The sequence below is a fragment of the Meleagris gallopavo genome, chromosome 1, assembly GCF_905368555.1.
Source record: "Meleagris gallopavo chromosome 1, MGAL_WU_HG_1.1, whole genome shotgun sequence".
In the NCBI taxonomy this organism is placed as follows: domain Eukaryota; kingdom Metazoa; phylum Chordata; class Aves; order Galliformes; family Phasianidae; genus Meleagris; species Meleagris gallopavo.
In genome coordinates this window covers 10,489,723-10,515,181 of record NC_139404.1, presented here as the reverse complement: position 1 = coordinate 10,515,181, position 25,459 = coordinate 10,489,723, and the positions used below count along the sequence as shown (strand labels likewise).

The window sequence follows — 25,459 nt, the reverse complement described above, 5'->3', positions numbered from 1 at the left end:
GTGAAAACAATGGTAACAGCAATCTGAATTCTGAATGTGTCTTCTTTGGATTTTTAGCTGAATCTTAGGTCTTCTCAACAGATTCCCAGTACTTTCTGCTTTCAGTGAGCATGAAAACAGCTTCTGAGGATTTAGTTTAAAGATGTGTTCATTAATCAGCCTAGCCACCAGCACTTAAAAGTTTAAAACTCTGCAGAATTATGGCATCATTAAGGTTTTCCTTCCTACTCCCTGAAAAAGTAATTCCTAAACAACTAAACTAGCAACTTACATTTGCAATATAAACCATAAATTAATGATAAGGCTAAAATTTCTTACATATGTACATGCATACATACATACACGCAATATCCCGACTTGGAAGGGACTCACAAGTCCAACTCCTGGATCCACAAAAGATCACCCAAATGCAAATGCTCCTTCAGCTGCGGCAGTTCCAGGCCGTGCCCACTGCCCTGGGCAGCCTGTTCCATGCCCACCGCCCTCTGCTGCAGACCTTTCCCTATCCCCTTTTCCCGCCCCTCCCCGACACAGCTTCTCCCTCGGGCCCTGTTGCTGTCACACAGAGCAGAGCTCAGTCCTGCCCCTCTGCTGACTACTCCTTCCCTCACCCCATGTTAGTCCTGGCCCTCATGCACACCCACTCTTCCGGCCTTTTTGGCTCCAGGGCACGCTGCTGTTTCAGATTCAATTTACAGCCAACCAGAACCCACAGATCCTTTTCCATCCCTCAGTCTGTACACAGAGCAAGGGTTGTCCCATCATTGAAATCCAGCATTTGCTCTTCTTCATGCAGATGACAACCACCCTCGAATTTGTCAAGATTTTGGTGCAATGCCTCTCTATCATCAAGGGATTCAACACACTTCCCAGTGTCATCCACAAATAATACAGCTTCCAGATCTTCTATTGGAGTAATAGATAAAATCATTAAAGAAAATCTGTTTAAAAGTGGAGCCCTGCAGAATCGCACTGGTGGCGAGTAGGGAAGTTGTCAGATGATAGAAGCATGGCACAACACAGCCATGTTTTGGTTGTCATGGTACAACATCCTTGGGGTCACATCCTCCATGGCTTTATGATGTCACAAGCCTACTACATGCCAACCCCTATGAATACAGGGAACCTGGCAACAGAACATCATTCACTAACTGCTTTGCATCTTGTGGCCTTCTGGCACAAGAAGCGATTTAGATAAAGCTCTCTCTCCTGCCTCAGTGGAGGAGGATGGATCCTCCTCCACCAAAGAAGCTTAGGCATCAAGGGAACAACAGCAGCAAACCTGAGCCAATGGATGTTGATACTCCTGAATTGGGCCTACGGAGGTGGATTTGTCTCTGGGGGAAGATCCAATGGTGAATCTGTCTCCATTTGGGCAAAGCAAATGCTATAACATCATGCTTACCAAGAGACATTGCCACATCTGTTGGTGGCACACCCGTGGCCCTCAATAGCCATGTTGGAGTTGAACTGTCATCATCTGCCAGAGAGCCCCAGTGCCAGCTGCTGCTCCCTTTACCTTTCCTTCTCTGTCCCCCACCTCATCTTTCTCCAAGAGCTCTCACCTCTTCTTTCCTGAGCTCTGAGGAAAAGGGCAGGACTGGGACTGATGTCTTCTCAGCTGCTGTGCTGGTGGAATGAGAATAGTCCAGCAGACAGTCCCAAGCTCCCTGCAGGCCCCAGGTGAACCCTGAAGAAGAGTGCAGGACTTCTTTTAACCTGCATTTTTACCATGTTCTGTTGGGAATCTCTAGAAGGTAAGTATTCTCTCCTGAGTTGTAGAAAGTTTCTCTGGAGCATCTGAATAGTCACTTTAAAGTAGTACAGCCACATCATTATTTAAAAAAATAAATAAATGTAAAGAACCAAAATGTTATTTAAAATGTTTAAAAATGATTGTGTTTTAATGATCCTCTGACTGCTATTTATAAAGACTGAAACTGGCCAACAGCTCTCTATACAGCCCTCGTATCTATACAGCTATTTCTTCTTTACCTGAATATTCAGCAATTGACTTCTTGTATTTCCCTCAAGCTCCTGCACGTTGGACATACTGTGTTATTAACATGAATTACCACTGTGCTCAAAAAGAACAAGTCAATAGCGTTTGAAAAGAAAAGTTGTAAGCCGTAATTTTGAAATAGTGTTTATGTTTTTAAGGTTCTCTATCATCTCCAGATTCTCAAGTATTTCATCACTGACTAAAATTTAGGCAGTCTATGATTCCCTCAACACATTACAAAACAGATAGCATGCTGCCTACCTGGCCTGCAGATGTCTGGCAGTGCTGATATGTTTGCACTTCAATCAAAATGCAAAATCCATCTGAATACTATGGTAATGCATATTTCATCAATGTTAGTATTGACTTAGATCTGAAGCAGATAATGTAAATGGTTGCTGTGTGACATCTTAGGTGTAAGTGCTCTAAACAGCTTGAGTGAAAATCATGGGGTCTTTCATGGAAATTTGGAGGAGGGATCAAAAATTATTCTGAAGAATATAGTTTATTTATTGCTGTACATTTGAGTAGCAGTAATAAAATGACATTAAATCTGGAAGGGCTATCTGTAGTAAACAATTATTTTGTATATGTATTAACAAAAAATTGCTTATTACTTAAAGATTAAAACTTTATTTGGCTTCTTATAGGCATTTAATTCAGTTTACTAAGGAAATTTATGTTATGATAGCACACATTCTCCTTTAATAGGTTTTGAGCATAGGTTGATTTGAGAAAAAAAAAAAAAAAGATAAAATGGTATCAATATCTTTAAAGTAATTAAGGAATTCAAATTTATAAAAGTAACTGTTAGATTGAGAGTATTCATACTGAGATTTAGAATGAATACATGTCCATTCTATCCAGAAGAGAAATTGAAAAATGCCACAACTGTGGCTTCTATGTGAGTTTGCAAACAAGAGCCACATTTAATTTCATGTGATTTTCACAAACCTGAGTTAACAGTGGAGAAGCACCACTATTGAACTATGAGAGCAAGGATGGCACATGAGCACTTAGTGTCAGAGATGTCTCCCAAAGCATGACCAGAGCCTGAGTAACAGTCTGTGTCATTCTGTCACCTCTAACATTTATTAGCTGTTTATCATAAACATTATGCTGACTTGTGGTATTACATTTCTGCATACTACAGGCATTCTTATAAAAATAATAATCATCTCAAGTTTCAAAGTGAAACTTACACCTTTTTATGCATAACACAATGTTTCTCAGGGGGATGGAAGACACTATTTCTGAGCAAACTATACCTCACCTTGATTATCTTTGTTCTCTTCCCTTTTTCCCTAAAAGTTTCTCTAGTTGGCTCTAGTTTTCTCTAGTTTACCATTAGTATTATTTGGTTTCAGTGGGAAATATTAACAATGGATGAGTCAACTGCTATTGCTTTTATTTAGACAGGTGGTGTGCAGATATGAAACTTAGCTGATAAGCAGATGCCTATCTGCATGTGACAGTTTCTTAAAAAATATTCATTCATATTTTCTAAGCTAATGTGAACACTGTGCATATTCTTTACTATGAGCTAGGATTACTCAACAGATCTGCTAATTCCCAAAATGAGTTTTTTAAAAGTCTGTGAGTGGAAAACAGCTCATCCCTTTTAAGGCTTGAGACAGGCTAATATTTTCAGGAAAGATAAGAATGAAACATCAGGAAGCAGTGGCATACAGGGAGAAGTGATGCTTAAAGGCAGCCTTTAGTTCAGAATTACTCTGCCAGAGAAGATTTCCACATAGTGCTGCAATTTAGGCTATGGGCATTGGCAAAAAGTTAATTCTTGAATAAAATACAGTCCAGAAGTTAACCTAGTGGGGCTGACATATCAGTTTAAAATAAAAATCAGATTTTGCTCAAAAGTCTGCCTGTATCTGGTTCCCCAAAACTAAGTTGACAAGAAAGTCACAGAGATTAAAAAAAAAAAATAAATCCCAAAACTCCGAATAAGATAGTTTGTTATATCTGAACCTTTTAAACCAACTAAAATCTAAAAAAGTCTGGGTATCTTCAGGTAAATTCCCCAAAACCCTTACTTCTCCAGTTTGTGACTTCCTGGGCCATTTGTATTCATTTGCACTCTTCTTTACCTTCTCTACCTGCTGTGATCCATCTGCACAGAAAATGTAACGTACTGTCAAGTGATAAACACAGCTGACTCTATGACAGGTCTGAGAGTTACTTTTTAAAAGTTTTCTTTCTGACAATATCATAATGTTTTTCAGGTCACAGAAAGAATTTGGTAAGGTTTATGGCTAGGTTTGGGGAGAAGGGCTTTGAAGAGATCAACAGCAGACACACTTGAGCTAATAATTCAAAATGCAGTTTTTAAAATGTTGTAGCAGGTCAAGAATGTGTGTCAAAATATACCAAAGACATGCTTTCATCTTACTATTACTATTGGATGTCACCTCATCTTTCAACTCCCAAAAGCCTTTCAGACATTTAATTTTCTTTTCCAATGGATGGAGATAAACTGAGTTTTACAGGGGTCTACAAAATCTAAAAAGGTTGTAGACGTGGCTCAAGATAGTAATGGTTTTTCATATTGTGGCCTTAAAAGCAAACAGAATTGTATGAACATCTCTTAGATATCTGGATGAGATCCCCATTAAGTACCAAACTATTCTCCTGGCCTCTGTCCATCCTCATGGCACTCCTGAGGTCCCATTCAAACTTGTGCTGCTTTTGTCATGCCTGGCTCTGGCGGGTGCCGCTCTGCTTATCTCCTCTTCCTTTATCTGTTCTAAAATTAACATATACATTACACTTTAATAATAATAATAATGAACAAGACAGTATTACTTACTTAAGTGTTCCTTATTCCAAGCTGTCTGTTGCTTCTGGACAATAAAAACTGAAAATCTGTATCAATTTAATAGTAAAAAATTGAAACGACTGTCTGGAAAGCTGTACATATACATTACAGGAAATAGAGAGGATGGGGTTTTACAGTTCTTTTAGGTCCCTAGTGAACATAAAAATCCAAGAGATCTTTTAGATCTCAAAAAAATATGGAGGAATTATAGCAAAAGTAGATTGTATCTAAACCCATCTCAATATATTGTTTTAGAAACTCACTTCGATTTCACACAACCTTAAAAATTTCTCTCAAATAGGATTTCTGCAACTTACATCATAATACAGAAGACAAAGATTTTACAAAAAGAATTTATTTAAAATTAAGTTTATAGGACTTATTTCCTTCCTGCATTGAGGAAGATGTACCAATGTGCTCTGTTAAGGGATTTAGAGATGGCTTTTACATTTATTTTAAAATGTCATAGAAAATAACATCTAGAAGAGGTAATGGTTGAGGATAAATATGAATGCATTTCTAAGCCAGTGTATAAGCATAAAATTTTACATTAGAATATTCTAATATAGACTTACCAGTCTACAAACACACGTGCTCCTATAAAAGTCTGTTAATATTTAACCACTTATGCTATAAAACACATATTTTAAAATATATAGAAGTCTCTAAAGAATTTGACAGTTAACTAGAAGCTGTATTATATCAGCATAGAGCCTGACATCAGTTGGAAATCTCCAATATTTTCTTAGCTGCGAAAATTATTCTGAGTTCTTTGCAGTTTTTAACAATTGAAAGAAAAATCTAGCATACTATCTGCAAAACTGCAAATGCAGTCTGTGTGAAGATATCAGGATCTTGAATGGATTCCTATTTCTGTCTGTTCAGCAGCTCTTTGTTATCCTTAGTAATAGCTCTCTGATTGCCAGAATATTTCAGCAGCAATATTTGAAATTGTTGGAACCTGTTACATCTTATGTAGCAATTTATCCGGATCCTTGTACTTCTCTAGCAACTGAATCGTTGGTTCAGTTTCCATCTGAAGACTTAACTTTATTTATAAGCCTTATCATTTTTACCTTTGCTGCTTGATTTGAAAAGCAACAACAACAACAAAAAGAATAGTAATTTAAAGCTATTATAATAGTAACAAGCAAAGATAAAGAAATTTAGCAGAAGCAGCAAGCTGCTGTAAAAATGAATGTCTTCTCTTCCATAGAATTGTAGAATGGCCTGGGTTGAAAAGGACCTCAAAGATCATCTAATTTCAACCCCCCTTATGTGGGCAGGGTCGCCAACCACTAGACCAGGCTGCCCAGAGCCACGTCCAGCCTGGCCTTGAATGCCACCTCATTCTGAAGTTACATAAGATTTTACAAATATGAAGAGAAATACTTGTCCCTCCTACTGCAAATACTGGAGAGTTCACTAAAAACTTTGTAAACAATGATAGGTGAAAAACTTGCTCAGTCATCAGCTAGAACAAACTCCAGCCTTATCCAAAGCCCTAGGGGAGCAGCTGTGAGCTTCCACTTGCACCACAAAACATAAGCTTGTGTTATTTGCAAAGAAGAGCCCTAATCACAAAACACTCTCAGTTCAATATCTTATCCACAGGCAACTCTGTTCATCAAAATGAACAGTTCACTGAATTCCATTCAATGCAATGAAGTAACATGAAGACAATAACATTGAATTGTCTCACAAAAAGCTGAAGGTCAGAGAAAAGTAGCTAAGGATGCAGCAGATGTCAGAGCTGAGAGCTGGGCACATCACTTCTACTGTACATTACTTAAACTAATAGGAATTCCCCAAATGAGGAGAGAAGGACAGTAAAGGGGACATAAGCACGGCAGCTTCTATCTGAGAAGGCAATTTAGTGTTTCATCTCTAACAGGAGAGAAAAGTAAATTAGAGGATGTATAATTTCCTTTCAGTTCTTACTACTTTGCTCCCCTAAAAAAGGTTTTTTTTTCTTCACTCAATAACTTTACAACTATTTTTAGCCTGTTTGTAACGCTTATCTCTGGGACAGCTTGAACAAACAAATGTAATGAGATGGATGAGAATGACAGGGCAATTGGAAACCTTCAAGCTTTGAAGTAATTTCCTCACAGCAGCAGAAGAAGGTAGTGCTTATCAAAAGAGTTTATATATAAATTGCTTTTTCTCTGGCTAATTATTGTTACAAAACAGAGCTGGGGAAAGAAGGAAGGTGAAATGTCTCACTGAGCAGTCCTTATTGAGTGCTCCTTTTTTATCACACAGCACCTACATACTCTTGACTAGCCAGACATTACTGGACAGAAATGCTTTCACATTTATGCAAACTGTAAGACATCTTTATGCTAAGTACCCATCGACCTATGTCCAGATCTTGCTAAAGGATCTTCAGTAAATTCTGCTTCTTGCAGCTGTCTTTGCCTTGAATAGATCCTCTGTTACCCAGCTGCTTAACGCTGCTGTTGATCACAAAGGACATTTGAATCAGGCTTTGGTGTGTACAGCAAGCCACTTATATTCAGAAGCACATTTTACATATTCATCCTTATTTCCTCAGGCTGAATGTGGTGTTACCATGACCCAATTACAAAACATAGAGTGAAAAGTGTGGACATACTATGGAGATCATCAGCTTAAATGGATTTAATAGCCTGTGTTTGAGAGAAAACAAGGTCATTCTGGAAGGAGAAAAAAAAAAAAAAAAAAGATACAAAGAGCAGCTAACACTTTCCAAACCTGGGTGGCCTTCCACTAGAAGATTTTTCATGGACATATGACTGCCTACAATTTCTCATGCTGTTAACAGCAGATGTGACTACTCAACACTTCGCACTATACAGTGTGTAATGTGGTAGGAGCTTGTATTCCATACAAGGGTTTAACTGTTGTATGCACATTAGTATGTGCAGTATCTGCTTGGGATGTGGTAGAATGAACTCCTTTGAAGGTGGATAACTGATACATTGTTGGCTTGACCAATTTTCCAGTGAAGCACATTAATTACATCTTGTTGAGAAGTAGGATTCTTATCTAAGGCTGTATCTGTACTGTAGGCAGTATCTCAGGAGACTAACTCTCAGACTAACTGAGGTATTTCTCTGTACTGTGAAAGCACAGTTTGGGTACATCTGAAAAACCTGGTATCTGCTGCTACTGTACTTTCTCAGTTTGAAGATGATTATGAAATTTAGTCATCCACAGAAATTGGAGATGAAGTCTTCCCCTCATCAAATAGCAAATACTCCATTGTTTTTGGCACTTTTTCAGCAACAGCAGTTCTCCAGTTTGCTTCAGCTCTCCCACTCTCCACAGACCTCCATAGGCTTGTTGTAGCAAGGCATGCCATCCTGCCGCTACCATTGCAGAAAGGCGCAAGTAAAGTGCTGACCTTGAGTTATTCATCCAGAGAGCACCCCAAACCTTCCAGCTGATATAAACAAATTAATTTCTATAAGGACTGAAGAGCCTTAAAGATTCATACGTTATATGGCTGAAAGTGCAAGAATCAAAAGGAAAGAAAAGTTACATGCAAGCTGCCATTCCAACTCAGAGCAATAATGCAAAAACCAAGCACAAGTCACTCATTCAGACAGTTTTGATTAAATTGTTATGCTAGGGGACTCTGAATACTCTTCAGTAGTTTTAATTCCTTCTCATTCTTTCCATTTTCCATTTGTTTTTCCTGGAATACCAGTAGGAGCTGAGAAATAGCACTCATGATAGACCTTAGAGCAGGACAGCCTTTCAGCTTTTCAGTCCGGCAAGTCAGGGAAGATGCTTTGCACTGCTTTCACAGTTAATACTATATAGGGCTGGCTGTTACACAGTACACAACGCTTGGGCTAGTACAATATTTGGCATTTTCCTTTTGCACTAGAACTAAATGTATAAATTGCTGTTAACATCAGAAGCCAGAAATGAATTTACAAAATCAAACTAGATGGTTGCTTCTCTGTCATTTGTATGTTGTCACATAAGGTGTATGAAAATTCCTATCTGCAAGATTTTTTTTTTTTAATTATTATATTCAGTTTTCCCAGTGGAAAGTAAGGTTTGTGATTACAGTTTAGCTTGTGTACAATGGTACACTGCAAATTTCTACAACGTTGCAAAGTCTAAGAAGATAGGCAAACGTGGCAAATTTAAAGCAACTTGTTAAACCAGACTGTAAGCTGGAACTGAGCTGATACTGAGCCCCAACAATATCTGAATAAATCACTATGGAGGTATAGCAAACTTCATGTGTACTTTGGAGACAAAAACTGGTCCAGTTTACTGCTCTAATTACTTCTGTCCTAATATTTTCTTTAAATTCTAGCATCACAAGACCAGTTTTATTTCTTCATTCCTTCTGTAAGTGCTTATTTATGTAATTATCTCTGACTCTCCTCAGAGTAAAGGCAGTCAGAACAGCTCTCCTTCACAGTCAGGTGATGCATTTATAAACAATTTGTTAAGTTCTGGAACTTCTATTAAGGAGTAGCTAATAATACTATAAGAGATTGAGCACAAATTTTACAAGATACACTCATCTTTTAGCATATTCTAGACCTTGGCCAGAAAAGAAGCAGATTTGTGTCAAGAGTTGGCAGTTGCTCTACAAGCACCCATCAGCATATCCAAAAATAATTCACTAAAAATAATTCACTTCTAGTTTAAGATACTTCTAACTCCATTCCTGTTCCAGAGATGGCTACCTTGGTTACAGATCTCCAGAGTTTGCACTTTACATTCATCATCAGAAGAGAAAGCTCAGTGAGATCAATGCGTATAAATTCCTTTCTGAGAGAAGAGAGTGTGTTCAGGGAAAAGAAGGGAAAACAGTGCCAGATTCATTATCATCATCATAAACTCTTCACAACATTATCTTTATGACAGTCTTAAATGGGAATATTTGTAGATACTACGAAAAATCCAATTTTCTTATTCCTTTCATTTCTCTTTTACAATCTTTTCCACTGATAGCTGGGAAAGAGGAAAAAAGGGTTTACTGACCAATTGTAAACTATTTTCATTCAAAACTAATCTTGTTTGTAGCTGATGTTAGGATGTTTATGGTGATAATGGATTACTCTTCTTTTTGAGCCTTACAAAATCATCCATGTTGTTCCAAGCTGCCATTGGTCACCCAAACCCTGCAGCATAATTCACAAAATACATGTTAGTGTTGCACCAAAAAATCTTTAATATCCTAACTTCTACACGAATAAATAGGACACACAATTAGATTACAGAGCAGAAAATATTCTCTATGTATTTTGAACATGCCTCTTTTTTTTTTTTCTGGAGAAAAACTACCTTGATTTTTTTTTTCTAAAACACTCAGAATTTTTGTTCAACTATACTTGAGGTTTTTTCTTGATGAGGATAAGGGGAAGTTTGTAAGACAGGTTTATTAACTGTCTAGAATACTTTATATTCTAGTTTCTCTTGTCACCTATACAAGTAATCACATGAGTTTTCAACTTAGTTCCAATACTTGCAGCCAGACCAATGTCTGCTTTTTTATTTCAGAATGTCTAGGCTCTGGCTGAGAGAATTCAGAGCTCCGCTGAGCATTCATTGCTTCCATGCAAACACATACAAAACACATGCTTCTCACATCTGCCAAGAAAAAGAACTATTCGTAGCTCTGACATACTATTTTTCTCTGCTCTCCTAATGCACAAAGAGATGTCTTACCAGCTTCTCTCATCTGTCCACTGCATAATCTTTCTTCATGTCACACCATAGGCCTGTAGTTCAGAGGACTTGCTGTTTCAGTAAGTAGACACACTATGAGAGGAATTCATTTTTATTGCATTATGTCTCCTATTTACACAGAAAACTCGAAGAATGGGACAGGAACACAGCTTTACCTGATTAACAGCTGGCACTGTATCTGGATAGCATCAATACATAGCAGTACAGAGCTACATTTCACAGGAAAGAGATTTTGTTAAGGCAGAGGAGTGCCAGGAGAAGCACTGTGTGTTTCAACAAAGATGCCCTGTGTCCAGGACAGACTAAGTCAGAACATTAATACAGATAGAGAAATGACAGTTGATCAACAAGCTAAATATGTTAGCAGTGAGTCCTTGCAATGTGTAGTCTTATTGCACGTGGGGCTATTTCATGAAAAGCATAGCCAGTAGGTCAGGGGAAGTGCTTATTTTTCTTTGACTTGGTGCTTCTAAGACCAACTCTGGAATACTGCATCTGATTTCACACACACTCACCCTTGCTTTCTTTTTTTGATAAGATTTGTTTACTTGCCATCTGATATGGTGACAAACATTTCCCAGTTCTCTGATACTTCAAGAGAATGTGAGCATATGCAAAGGTGACTATTAAAGCTAGATTGAGTAGATGAACCTAATTCAGTGTCACAGTAAAAGAACTGTAGAATTTTAGCAGTAAAGGGATAGATTTCATATAAAAATTCTTATGATTTCAGAGCAATTCTAGAAGTATCTTAGAGTTTTTTTGGACCAAGAAATGTTCATTATTTTTTATGTGATTAAAACCTCAAAAATAAGGGGAGGATCCTGCTGTCCAAAAGCAGATCATATAGACCTCTGTGACAGACATTGAAGTTGAACAGGCAAGGTACACTTTACAGTTACTGAAAAGAAATACAATAGACTGATACAAATGTGGGGAGTCAGAGGTTATCCTAAGTTGTTCCAAAGAGACACCTATTCCTCTTCACTACTGATAAAAGGAGTACAATGTGAATATATCTACTGTGCTGAAAATGCAAATCAATTAGTAAGAATTATATTTGAATACAAATATCTTCAGTTAACTTGCATTGGAGTTTTGAGTATTTTATTTTATTTATTATTCAAAAATCTATGTCGGACTTCCAAAACATACTGGCAGTTTTAGGTATCTCTGCTGAAGCCTCTCACTCCTGACATTGATTGTCTCTAACAGAAAGCACAAAAGATACAGCGAGACTTCCACACAGACATAAACATAGCTCTTGCCTTCCATTTCTCTTCCTTTGTACATGTAGCTACTTCTCATCCGCTATCTTTCACCTTACATTTCTAACCTGAGCTGATCATTCATTTGCTTCCCTGCTCTTTTTTTCTACCTGATCTTTGATTCGCACTTAATTGTCTTTTTAATCTTTTTAAATGGAAAAATATAACTTTGATGATATTATCTGTGTTATTATGGAGTTGCATTCTCTAAATCTATTCTATTGTCTATCAGGTAAAACAATTGTTTTTAACTTCCTGGAGGCCACTTACATACCTTTCTTAAATATTCCTATGAAACTTTGACAAAATCACAGACTAATTGAGGTTGGAAGATCATTCTGAAGGTCATCTGTTCCAACTCCTATTTAAGCAGGACTCACGGCCCACGACCATGCCAAGATTACTTTTTAGTATCTTTGAGGATAGAGACTCCACAACATCTCAGGAGTCTTTCAAGTAATACTGTATCCTCCTCTTCAGCGTCCCCCCAGTGCTTTATCTCTGTTTTTCTTGATAGTTTGTCCTCATAGATGGTGGGAAATTAACCTTTTTTTGGCAAATTTCTCCATTTAATTTTTCTCTATGTGCCTCAGAGGATTTTTCTTCTTTTTTCCTTTCCAATATCTGTGAACAATTTGTCAGATCGCTTTGTTCCATTTTATTCTCACTGTAAGTTCTGTATGTAACTCTCTAAATACAGATTAAACTACATGGTCTGAATGGACAACTTGTAATTTTTTCCTCTCCATTTGTTTATTCCTATATTTGCAGATTTCCTAGACTCACTACTACTTTTCCTCACGCATATTGTCAGAAAGTATTGTAAACTTGCCTGATGACAGCCATAGTCACTTAAACACCAGATTGCTACATCTAAACAACATCCATGTGGTCATGTATGTACCTTCCATATATCATGCATAGGATATGCCCCTTGGAAGACATTTTCAGCTGAATTTCTTGTCCAGTCTTTCACCATCTTTTACTTCTGCTATAAAAACATCTTTCTCTGACTTTTACAAATGTATCTTATATATAAAATCAAATATGAAAGCTGTTTGTTTTCATCCATTTTGCTTTCTTGTGATCTTCCTTGCCGTATGCACCATCACATCAGCTTGCCTTCATTTTAAGGACACTTCTATCAACTCTATTCAGTAATGAAATACTAGCATTGTCTCCACCCTTACTACCAGTTTTCAATACCAATTTTTCAACCTTTCTGAATTTTAAGGCAAGAGACTTTGATTTGTTTCCTCATCATGACTCTCTTATTTCATGTAACGGTCATACAAGTGTTCTGCTATTTACCTTGAAATCTCTCATTAAACTTTCCTTCCCTGACAAAGAAGGAAGCTAACCATTGCAGTGTTGGTGATATGCTGCTGTTAATTTTGTCTTATGACTTTCTTACAGTCTCAGCTTTGTCTAACTGTATTTATTTTTTCCTATACTGCATTCAAATACAAACTCTTGTGATAAAGAACAATATATTTTTTAAATATTTCACAATGTCGTGTCTTGTAAAAAGATTTGGTCCATGAGTCAGGCTTCAGTAATCTACTAATAAGAGCAGTACAAGTTGTGAAATATAACTGTGCTATTTGCATGTTTGCATACTTGTTGTCAAATGTATTACTAAATGTATTAATCTTATTCTGATATATTTCTGTTAATCAATGCACTAGAAAAGATATTGCTGTTACTGTAATCTTCAAATATTTTTCTGGTGTGGCTATAAAATATGTTTTCTGAGGCTCTGGTACTTAGATGATACTCAATGTTGACACCTAATAAGTCAATAGCAGTTGAAATAAGCACTGAAGAATTATCAGTGGCAGTCATTGGCTGGTATTGTGTGGAAGTCTATCAAACTTTATTAGTTTTTACTCCCTGAAGATCCAGCAGGCAGTCTGAAAAAAAAAAAAAAAAAAAAAGTTTCATGCTGACTCCTTTACAAGTGTATCAGTTCAAACAGAGTCTGGCAGTGGATTAATAACATGAGTCATGGATGTGACAGTCACTGGAACCTTGTTACAGAACCAGACTGGAATGTGAGAACAGTAAATCACAAAATTGTCTGAAAATACATGAGATCTTATTGAAAAGATGTTAGGAAAGCAGTTCAAGCTTGTGACATCTCTTGAGCTTCTTCTATCAGATTTATAAGATTTAAAGGGAAAGTTAAGTGTGAGAAGGAACTAGTAAGGAAATACATTTTGTTATTTCTACTTGTAGATGATGATTTAAAATATATATTCTTCATAAATATTATTCAAATCTGTATGGTTTCATACACTCATGCTAAAATTCATAAGTTTAAGAACTGTGGTACCCAGAGGGATCATAAAGTATGTTCCTTTTTTTTTTTTTCACAATAAAAAGGAGTAAATCTCCAAGCTGGATTTTATCCATTGGCTCTTTTTTCATTCTATCTTATTTTTCAAGAGTTCTGCATGCTTCAACTTTTATGGTAACTTAAAATCAATTGATACATTAAGAAACACTGAGTTCATTGCATTGGTGCAATCTAGCATGCAGTGAGATGACGTATTCCATATGAAGAATACTGTAAAATATGGAAACAATTATTTAGATTGCATGGTAGTCTACTTATCATTGTTTGACATTTCTTAAGTCTTTCTCAATTTTGCATTTTAGGTAAGTGCCATCAATTTTCACATTTTCTTCTTCCAATGATGTTCTTTAAAGGAAAGCCAGTTTTCGAAACAACTCTCTTTTTATGACTAAATATCTTGTAAGGATCAGCATGGTTGTACTTGCTTTAGGCTAAGCAGTTGAGAAATGGTTGTTACAGTCCTAAGACTATAGTAGATCATACCAACTTAGACAAATTTCCTGAATCACAAGTCTATCTGCATTATTTCAGTTTTAAGGGATACGTGCCATCAACTTATGGCAATATTTGAGACTGCTCTTTTCTTTCTTACCATCAGCCAGTTGTTAACCTACTATTAATTCCCTCTGACTCACAGAGAACATGAACTGTCATCAAAATTACAGTTAAGATATTTCTAAAAAAATGCAAATCTCTACGGAAAATATATTTGTAAATATTGCAAAATGATGATCCTTGATTTTCAAATGAAGAATGTAAAGTATTTCTCTTTCAACAAGGCTAGGGGAGGAAGAGAAGGAATAAAATCCTCCCGGATGAAGAGGAAAGAAAGTATGATATGTTTTAAAGATAAACATGGAAGCAGTGAGCGATTTGGCCATAAAAGATCTCCACAGGGAAAGAGAGCAGAAGACACATACACACTTAGAACAAGAGGTGCTGTTATTTCTAAGATTCATTAACTTGCAATCCCAGAGTATTTCAAGTAGAAGTAATTGGGTTCATATCAATCTTTTCCTTGAAGACACAAATTTTTAAAAAGCAGCACCAATTATTTACACATTTTGACTTTTCAAATGACTTCATCCATAATAGAGAAACAATGATTAGAAGAGATATACTCAGTTCTTAAAATATCATTTTAATTTTAAGCAGTTACTTAGAATATATTTCCTTGATATTAACCTGTGATTTGAAAGCAGTGGTTTTAATTTTTTTCTAGGTTAAATATAAGCTTGGATGATAAAATTTACACTTGTTTAGGTAACTCAAAACAGAAAATGTACTTTCCATAACAAAGTAGAAGAGGAGGGAACTTGAGGGTGAAGAGCTGTACATACTCACAAGGCAGCATGCTAGAAAGTTTGTAGAACATCTATTTGTAGTAGGCTTGTTTGCAACCAGTGCTTTAAAGCTTCTCCAAATGTGTGAATAAAGTACATTCTGAAGTCCTATTGGAAGTAGATCCCCAGAGGAGATTGAACTGAAATTTGAGTTTCTAATATAGAGGAAAAGAACAATGCCATAACTGGCTGGAGACGTGTAACCAGTGGTGTTCCCCAGGGGTCTGTGCTGGGTCCGGTCTTGTTCAACATCTTCATCAATGACCTTGATGACAGGATAGTGGCCACCCTTAGCAAGTTTGCTGATGATACGAAGTTGGGAGGATTGGCTGACATGCCTGAAGGCTGTGCTGCCATTCAGCGAGACCTGGACAGGCTGGAGAGCTGGGCAGTAAGAAACCGGATGAGGTTCAACAAAAGCAAGTGTAGGGTCTTACACCTAGGGAGGAATAATTGCATGCACCAATACAGGCTGGGGGATGAGCTGCTGGAGAGGAGCTCTGCAGAGAGGGACCTGGGCGTCCTGGTGGACGACAGGTTGGCCATGAGCCAGCAGTGTGCCCTCGTGGCCAAAAAGGCCAATGGCATTCTGGGGTGCATTAAGAAGAGCGCATCCAGCAGGTTGAGGGAGGTGATCCTCCCCCTCTACTCTGCTTTGGTAAGGCCTCATCTGGAGTACTGTGTCCAGTTCTGGGCTCCCCAGTACAAAAAAGACAGGGATCTCTTGGAAAGAGTCCAGCAGAGGGCCACAAAGATGGTGAAGGGCCTGGAGCATCTCCCCTATGAAGAAAGGCTAAGTGAACTGGGTCTTTTTAGCCTTGAGAAAAGAAGACTGAGAGGGGACCTGATCCAGGTTTATAAATATCTGAGGTGTGGTGGCCATAGCAGTGAGGCCAGTCTCTTTTCAGTCGTACGTGGTGACAGGACGAGGGGAAACGGACATAAGCTGCAGCACAGGAATGAATATAATATATTAGAAGAATATATTATTACTTAGCTTTTTAACATTGTAAGATAATAGGTAATCTGAATCCAGCTACAGCTTAGAAAGAGCTCCAAATGTGAAACAAAAGTAACAGATTTTAACATTCTCTAAATTCACACATTGCTAATAGAACTGTGGAAATTTTTTCCATCAAGTTACAAAAAATTACTTTTCCCAACAAATGTATTCTCTTCTAATAAAATTTCTACTTAATATGTAATTATGGTTTATACTCTTCCAACATGCCTGTTGCACATAAGATGCAATAGAATTTATACTGTGTGAACTCCAGGTATTCTAGGGACAATTCAAGGACCTTGATAGTCTTTTTTCAAATGCCAGCAGCCACTCACTTCTGAGAGTTACATTTATTTACATCAAGGTACAGGAAATGATCTTAATGCACTCCAAAGTAGACCTTCATCAATTTATTCTCTGAAATAAAGAATGTAACCAACAGCTGAGTAATACTGAGAAACTCTATAGGAGTTAGCAGGGTAAGGTTTCATGTTTATGTTTGGAGAATTGCGATTCCCGCATCACAATAATGTGTCTTGGCATAGCGTTGACATGTAGCATCATCTTTATTGTCACCAAAACTGTTGCAGAGTTCTCAAGCCTGGCAAAACCAAGAAAATAATATTTTGAAACATACACTGTAATCAGTTCTATTAGAAGTTTAATGGCCTCTTCATTTGTTTTCACAAAATAAATACAAAGTTTATTTATTTTATAGTGTGTTTACTCAATCACATTTTGGATAAAACTGCAAAATTGCAGTTGCATGTGAGTGGTGTTGCCTCTATGGGATTAATTGCTCAGAACAGATATAGAATATCTCTCCAGCCTGGCTTGCAGTTGCTGTTCTGTATCAAAAAGCTGTCAAGAGGAGCCAGCCAGAATTGCCCTTTGCAGGAGATGCTCAACTTTCAGCCTCTAGGCCCTGTGGATGTTAGAAGAATGACAGGAGACAGACACTGTCTGAGGAGAAACCCAACTGCTTTTCCATATTGCAGCAACTGCCTCCAGAACTGTCTTTCACCATCCAGCTCCCAATTTATTGTCTGGCCTTGTCGACTTCAGTGTGATTTGAACATGCATTTGAACTTAGAAGCATTATTTTTTTTTCCGTCAGACTGAAAGTAAGGGCATGACACTATATGTGAATATCTGTGACACTTAGAAGTCAGGTAAAATATCTCATATCTCCCTTCTTCCCATCCTCCATCCTTTCCTGAACCCTTTGTTAGCAAACCAATGCACAAAGTAAAACTGTGCTATATAGTAAAGTATTTACTGACAGTTGAGAGGTGAAAGAGCGAAGAGGAAAAACAGCTCTTCTTGCTTCATGAAATATTTAATTTCAGGAAAAGCCAAACAGTTTTACAACTTTTGCTCCTGCTTAGAAATAAAAGACAATTAAGAAATGTATATTTATTCTTCAATTTTGATAAGGAGTTAAAATGTAATATTATCACAAACTTGTTCATCAGCTATATTTAATGGTTAAATTCCTCAGTTTTTCTTTATTCATATTAATAACCTCTCAATAGCTAAATTTGTTTACTTGAATTGCATGAGAAGAAAGAAGATATTTGTCTGTGTACAGGTAACTAACAAAATTAATACAAAGCAAAATGAAAAACTGCTTTTTGTCTGTTTGTTTGTTTGATCTTAGTCTTTAAGTGGCATTCTTTACAGTAATTGCTAATAAATGTGTGATTTTGAAAACACCCTGAATAGGAGTGAGCTTTTATATCTCACTATCCTTCACTTATCTACTAGAAATCACAAAAAGTGTAATAAAGTTTTAAAGCCAGTCTTTTAAAAACCTGGGTTTCAAAAAGGAGCAGCTTGAAACTTATCTTCTTCAAAATAAAGACTCTAGCTGATTCCATTAGTTGTAACTGAATATCTCAGTGATACAGATCATTATATAATTATGATTTATTTTGTAATTTGCTATCTCCAATCCTGCTTTTTAATGTCTCTGTTCTTAAAAACTAGTCTGAATAGACTTTGATATAGTTAATTAATATTTTTCCGTAGTATGCAATTTATTTCAATTCTTTTCCAAATAAACAGTAACTTCTTGGCTCATCAACAGTATGTATTAGGAGAAATCTTAGATTTATCACTCTAGCAGAATTCTGAGGCTTTGTCATTTATACATATCACAAGAAGGTATATAGCTGCTAAAATTAATGCTTAAAAATGGTGCCAACAGTGTTTTGAGACCTCTGTATTTCAAGTTTAAATCAGTCTCTTATATGAAATATTAAAAGAAAATCGTATTGGAAAGAATTATTCCTATTGTGAGTTCTTTGTCTCTGTTTCAACATGTCTGTTTTTTCCTCACTAAAAATTGGTTACTAGGAGAGAGCGCTGCTTTTCTCTTATGTGTTGTAATCCATCTCTTGCTGGGCAAAAGACCTCAACACTGTTAGCCCTGTACAGAAGGCTTATTTTTTGAGTGTTTTTATCTGCTCTTTATAGTTCTTGGAAGCTTCAGAACCTGGGAAAAAAGTCACTGAAAAATAAGAGGTTTCCGTTTTGGAAAACTTAACAGTATCTCACTCTTTCTGAAAACAAAGACTTTTTTTCAGCAATATTAGACAACTACCTGGGCCTATTGCTGTAGTTCAGCCTTTCTTCTTTTTTTAAAAGCGCAGACACGGTTTTATTTCTGTGTAGCCTGAGTGCAGCTCTAGATGATGGCTGCTTGCTTTCTAACGCAGCATTTGAATAGTAGGAAGTCTGATCCCAGACAACAGAACAAAGCTTAGTCTTGCGCTTCTATAGGGAGTTTTGTCCAAAAACTCTAAAATGTAAGTGAAGTTTCTACTAGAAGATATGGCAGCTAGAGGCTTCCAACTCCATTAAGCTGATGTTGTGTTTTTTTTCAATGATGCTCTGCTGTGTGACTGTTCTTGCTTTGCCCCTTTGTTTTCTATGTAAGAGATCCACTATGTAATGCACAAAGTTGTTTTGCAGGAGTTTAGAGGGGTTTTTAGCCATATGTACTCTTATTTTTAACCTATTTCTCTTTTTTTTTTTTTTTTTTCCCCCCCATGTCTGTACAGTGTATCCTTCCGGTTTTGTTCAGGCTTGGTTTTCTCCCAACTGACTTTTTAAGCAAAACTCATACCAAAATGGCTGGTTTTAACTAGTACCACATTTTCAGCATTTTTTTTACAATTCCAACTACTTACTATTTTGCAGCACAGCTGGCAACCAGCTGGCTAGCAGCCGATTTTATATGTGGAACATCCGAAACATACACTGCTCCAGGATCACAACAGTCCTCATGTTGTACATATACATTTGCACAGGATTTGCATCCTGTATTTCATGCGTGCATTAAGGAGTGCTTGAGTCACCTCCTGTAAAATATATATCACTGTGCTTGTGTTAACTCTAAGCTTCAGGTTAGAGTACATTGCACTATAGACAGGCTTTCAGAAATGCAAAAATAAATGGGTTAGGCCAGATACTCAACAGCTTAATAAATGATACAGCAATGTTGAATAGAGAGACAAATCTTAATTTTCTTAAATTGACTCTGCAGGTCTGTGAAAAGCAAGTGCTACTGCTTGTCTACCACCTTATTTACAAGACCATGGGGCCCAGAGAAAGCTGCCTGAAATTAAAAGAATTTATTAACACTGCACATACTTTCTTTGTACATGATTAATAACTATGGGTTTGAACATAACTCCTTTCCAGGCTGTCACGCATTATTCACTGACTTCCAACCACGAAGCTTCAACCCATGAAGGAAATAGTATAAAACTTTTTAAAATGTGCTACAGCTTTGATTAATTCATTTTATTGAGGTGATGGATGTAGAAGAATTAAATCAGGCTTTAATTATATCTTTTTATATTTTATTATCAGGAAAAAACTAACATACTAATCACCTCACCAATTCTTGGGAATAAGAGTGGGATAAATTTCCTGAAATTCTTAGTACATAGAGCCATAACATGACTTGGGTTGGAAGGGAACTTAAAGATCTAGTTCCAACCTTCTGCCATGGGCAGGGTTGCCATCCACTAGATCGGGGTGCCCTAGGCTCCATCCAGCCTTGCCTTGACAGCCTCCAGGGACAGGGCATCCACAACCTATCTGAGTAGCCTGTGCCATTGCCTCATCAGCCTCTGAGTAAAAAATTTCCTCATAACATGTAATCAAAATCTCCCCTCTTTTAGTTTAAGGTGATTCCCCCTTGTCTTATCACTATAAGAGCATGTAAAGAGTTGTTTTCCCTCCTGTTTATAAGCTCCCCTCAAGAACTAGAATGCTGCAATGAGGTGTTCCCAGAGCCCTGTCCTCTCCAAGGTAAACAAGCCCAGTTCCCTCAACCTTTCTTCATAGAAGAAGTATCCAGCCTTCTGATCATCTTCATAGCCTTGAGAGGGGGCTTGGTGAGGATGAGAATGTTGTGGTTTTTCAGTTTACAGAAGAGAAGACTCCGAGGAGACCTTATAGTAGCCTTTTAATACCTGCAAGAAGCCAGAGAAGGAATCTTGATCAGGGACATAATTGCAGGACAGGGGGGAGAAGTTTTAAACTAAAAGAGAGTAAGTTTACCTTAGATGTTATAATGAAATTTTTCTTATGAGGGGGTGAGGTTCTGAAACAGGTTTCCCAGTGAAGGTTTCCTCATTCCTGGAGGTGTTCAAGGCTGCATGTGTGGTGTCACTTCTCATAGCATGGAGGTTGAAATTATATGGTCTTTAAGGTCCCTTCAAACCCAAAATATTCTATTCTATATTCTAACTGTTCTTATTTGCCTATAGGATATAATGTGTAATGAAAACATCAGCATTCCACTTGTGTGTACTGCGTGGAGGAGAATCATAACACCTGCCCAAAATTTAAATTATTGTTATTTTTAAGAAAGACCTTTAATCAAGTTATCTTGCCTTAGAGGTGACATCACAGCAATGGTTGCAATTGCTTAGGAGTGTGAAGGCAAATGCTTGCAGTGAATTTTCTGCAAAGGATCTAAACATATGAAATGGTTTTTATTTGAATAAAATATTAAAAAAAATTCAAAAGAAATCTTAATTATTATATACCTATATTCTAATATGTCATCTCTGGACTAGCTGGCATACAAGATATGTAATTTCCATATTGTATACTTTCCCTTTAAATTTTACAAATATGGTAACACAAGTTCATGAGATATGATACAAGTTAAACTGCAGTTACTTGCTGAGAAAACCTGCGCTAGCTGTGCTCATCCAGTGCTCATCATCTCGTCTTCTACATGCTGGACTGAGAAAGCAAGAGTCTACAGGAAGACTTGCTGTATGGGAAAACACCGAGACCAAGTAACTTCTGGCTGTGGTGAAACACAAAGTGTATTTATCACTTCACATGAAATCAAATGAGAGACAGCGAGTAGTAGCTTCTAATGCATTAAATAAGGAAGTACTAAGTAGAATAAAATCATGCTATCTTTCAATATATGTCATTAAAAAACTATTATTAGTCTACTATGTCCCACTGAAATACAAATGTATTATAGAAGTAATACAAATAAAATAAAAAAAAGATTCAGTGAAATTCTATTTATGCAATTTGCTGCTCAGCCAATTTTCTGGACTAATACTAAACAGAAAATATTTTTCATTTACAGTATTTTTCAGGCTTTTAAATGTTTTGCTTCAAAGTAAATCTGGCCTCTTTCTTTTGCCTTCTTTCATTTCCCCCCTCCTCTTTTCCCCTGCAGAGGATCAAAATGGATAAAATCCACAGTCAGGACCCTGCAGAGGGAGTGTTGATACTTCATTAATCTATCACTCTAGCTGATGAAAATGAACTAGAGAAAGTGACAAAGTGCAAACACCCTGTGGGTAAGGGATATTGTTCAGCAAGTGCTCTTGAACAGACAGTACAAACATTAAAGCTGCCCCAGACTAAGTTAACAGTATACATCAAAGTTGTCAGCTGGAGGTGATTGTGCATGAGAATAATTACTTGTTCATTGGTCTAGAAGAATAACAATAGAAGTGTTCAATAGATAAACCAGAGTGGGACATACAAGAGACAAGTTCAAATCCCTCCATATGTCAGAGGCCACACTCAACTCACCTGGTTTAAATTTCATTTTAACTTTCTCTTCCTATAACTTTCTCCTATATACTTGAAAAAATGTATAGGTAATATTTTTTGGGAACAAAACAAAATGTTTTCTAAATTCTAACTTCATCAATTTCCACAAGCTTACATTTTCTTGTAAAAAGATAAACAGAAGCATACACTTTCTAATTTATTTTTCAACATTCATCAAATAATATGAAATAAACTGCAAGTATGGTCAGTCACAGAGATTTTTTTTTTTTTTTTTTTTTTGTCCTTTGAATAATGGTAAATTTCCACTCTTGGAAGGTAAATGTTTAAGTGCCTGTTCTAAACTGCAATGGCTTTCATGCTTAACAATTGCATCGCACATCACCTGTGAAAATACACATGAGGAGTTTGGGGGAGGAGGAAAGGCAAAACCCTGTTCTTGTGAGACAGGCTGTTGCTTCAGCTCATCTGAACATGCTTTGTATTAAAAAACAAATGGAATACTAGGAGCATATCTATGTTGTGCTTTACCCATCATGAGATAAACACGGTGACAAGAGGGGCCACAGTATTTCCATCTATCTGAAAAATTTACTAAAGATTGAATGGTATATTCACTTCACTGTGTTCATATCCATTATTTGGTCTCCATAAGTGTTCAGAAAGTGTCAGTGAATTTCAAGGGATGCTAATTTTTCAGCATGGAGGAATTCAACGACACACCTTTGCTTCATGTGCAATTCCACATCAGAAATAATTCTGACAGACTGCCCCTCTGCTGCCATCTGTTGCATTACAATAAAATGTAACAATATTGGTGGGAGCATTCAACCTCCACTGCCATACCACCAACATTTGCCTCTGATGTCGTGGTCCAACATAATAAAATAGAAGGTATTACTTTCAGAGCAGTCATCATAAAATAGCATGCAAAAACTGTGATCAGATCCTTCTGTTAACAAGATTGTTTGCACAATAGTTTTTCTGAAGCTCCTCTGTAGGTCTGGAAGGCAGTTACTAGCAAGAGGAAGTTTTGATGTTTCTGTTTACAGGTATAAGAAACATGATGTTTGGCACATCTCCTAAATTCAGGATCTTGCCTGACTGTGAAATATTGTAAAATACAAATGAAGCTGTTTCAAATGAGTGGCCTGTTCTACTATTCTCAAAGTCCTTGTAAAAAATACTCCTGGAAGTTTATACTTGTGTTAATTATGAGCAAATGAGGTACACAGTCATTTTATAATTGCAGCTAACTGCAAAATTGTGTGGCTTTGTTGGGTGCTAGAAGGGCCAATGCAGACTTCAGTGGGACTAAAAAGCCTGAAGATGAGATAAATCAGCATAAAGAGTGGGAAAACACCCCTAGTAGCATGGTATATAGGCATCTTAAAATAAGTGGCTTAGTATAGGGAAGATACCATAGGTATACAGACTTGCCTGCAGTACATGATAATCCTATCTGGGGAGAAGAAAACATTCTGAGGCAGTACTGACTGTATAGTTATATCTGAAGATATTTATATCTCTATTAAACCTTTCAAACACATATGCTAACACAACCCTACTTTCCTTCTGAATGAGAGCAGACTCCTCAGCTCTGAGTCTGTTATCCAACTCTGTAAAAGCATAAATATGAAGTATTTTTTTAATAGAAAACACTCCATAAAATAAATCTCTACTGTTTTATTTAGTTGCTCTTTTTAGAAATATTTTCCATTGTGTTTTATATATTTGGAAACTAAATAAATGATGGATTTAATTTTAAATCAATCTGAATATTTTTTTTTAAGAGGACTATAGTGTAATGAAAAAAGTTTGTTTAAACTCTGTATATATGATTAATGGTATCTTTGTATCTCCTTAATAAGGAAATTAAAAAACATGATTAACATAGTGAGTGATTTTAAAGTGTTGGTCGCTTAAATACTCTGTTTAACTTCTGTTTTTTCTCTGTGGTTTGCAATGGAATCCAAACAATATATATAAAAATTCCATTACGGATTATTTTCTTTTATCTCAAGATTTGGTGAACTTAATATTAACATATAAACATTAACAATATTAATATTAACATGAGTTAATGTGCATAATTCCACTTAGTTATTAACATTAGATAATTTTGTGCTGTTGTCTTTTTGATGGTCTAAAAAGAGAATCAGTAAACACATAAATCAACTATTCCCATATATCTACAAGGCCAAATAAATTCTTGGATACCGGTTTGATGAGCACTGAAAGCAGTTCAAGTTGCATGCAGAGCAGAATTGATTGTACCCTTATAAATTCTACCAACCACAAGACCTATAGATTTTGTGCATAAAAAACTAAAGACATGGAACAGATAATTAACCATCATACACCGTCTTCTACTTTTCAGAGATTTGTTACTTTAGAAGCAGCAGAAGAAAGATAGGATAGCTTCCCTCCCACCTCCCAGCATTTTAAATAAATTAGAGCTGTAAAGCTTAAGTTATTCAAAGAGAGACATGAAAAGATGGCTTTGTATGGTGATTTTCTATCACATTCAATTATTATTAAAAATTTTAGCCAAATCAGCAGAGATATGTAAATGAATGAGACATATACAGGAATCCTTGGCACTATGGATTTTGGAATTGCTGACAAAGGAACAAAGCTGCAAGATTTTTTTAGTAGCAGCACCCCCAGAAACTCTGAAAATCTTAAAGACTGCAGATGAGGCACAGAAGGCAACAACCTCTGGAAGTAAAGTTTAAGAATCAATGAGGTAGTTTCTGAATGATTTAACAATACAAAATCATACTTACTGAAAACCTCCAGCAATATCTGTCAGTAAGATTAATCAAAAATGAGAATCAAGATTTTATTTGGCAGGTGTCATGTCCAATTCCCTGGATTAT

The 25,459-nt window shown here is 36.6% G+C and overlaps 1 pseudogene; it reads left to right on the top strand.

Moving 5' to 3' along the window:
• The first annotated feature begins 1,078 nt into the window (after positions 1–1,078).
• Positions 1,079–25,459, top strand: part of LOC146545196 (uncharacterized) — a 65,667-nt pseudogene continuing 41,286 nt past the window's right edge.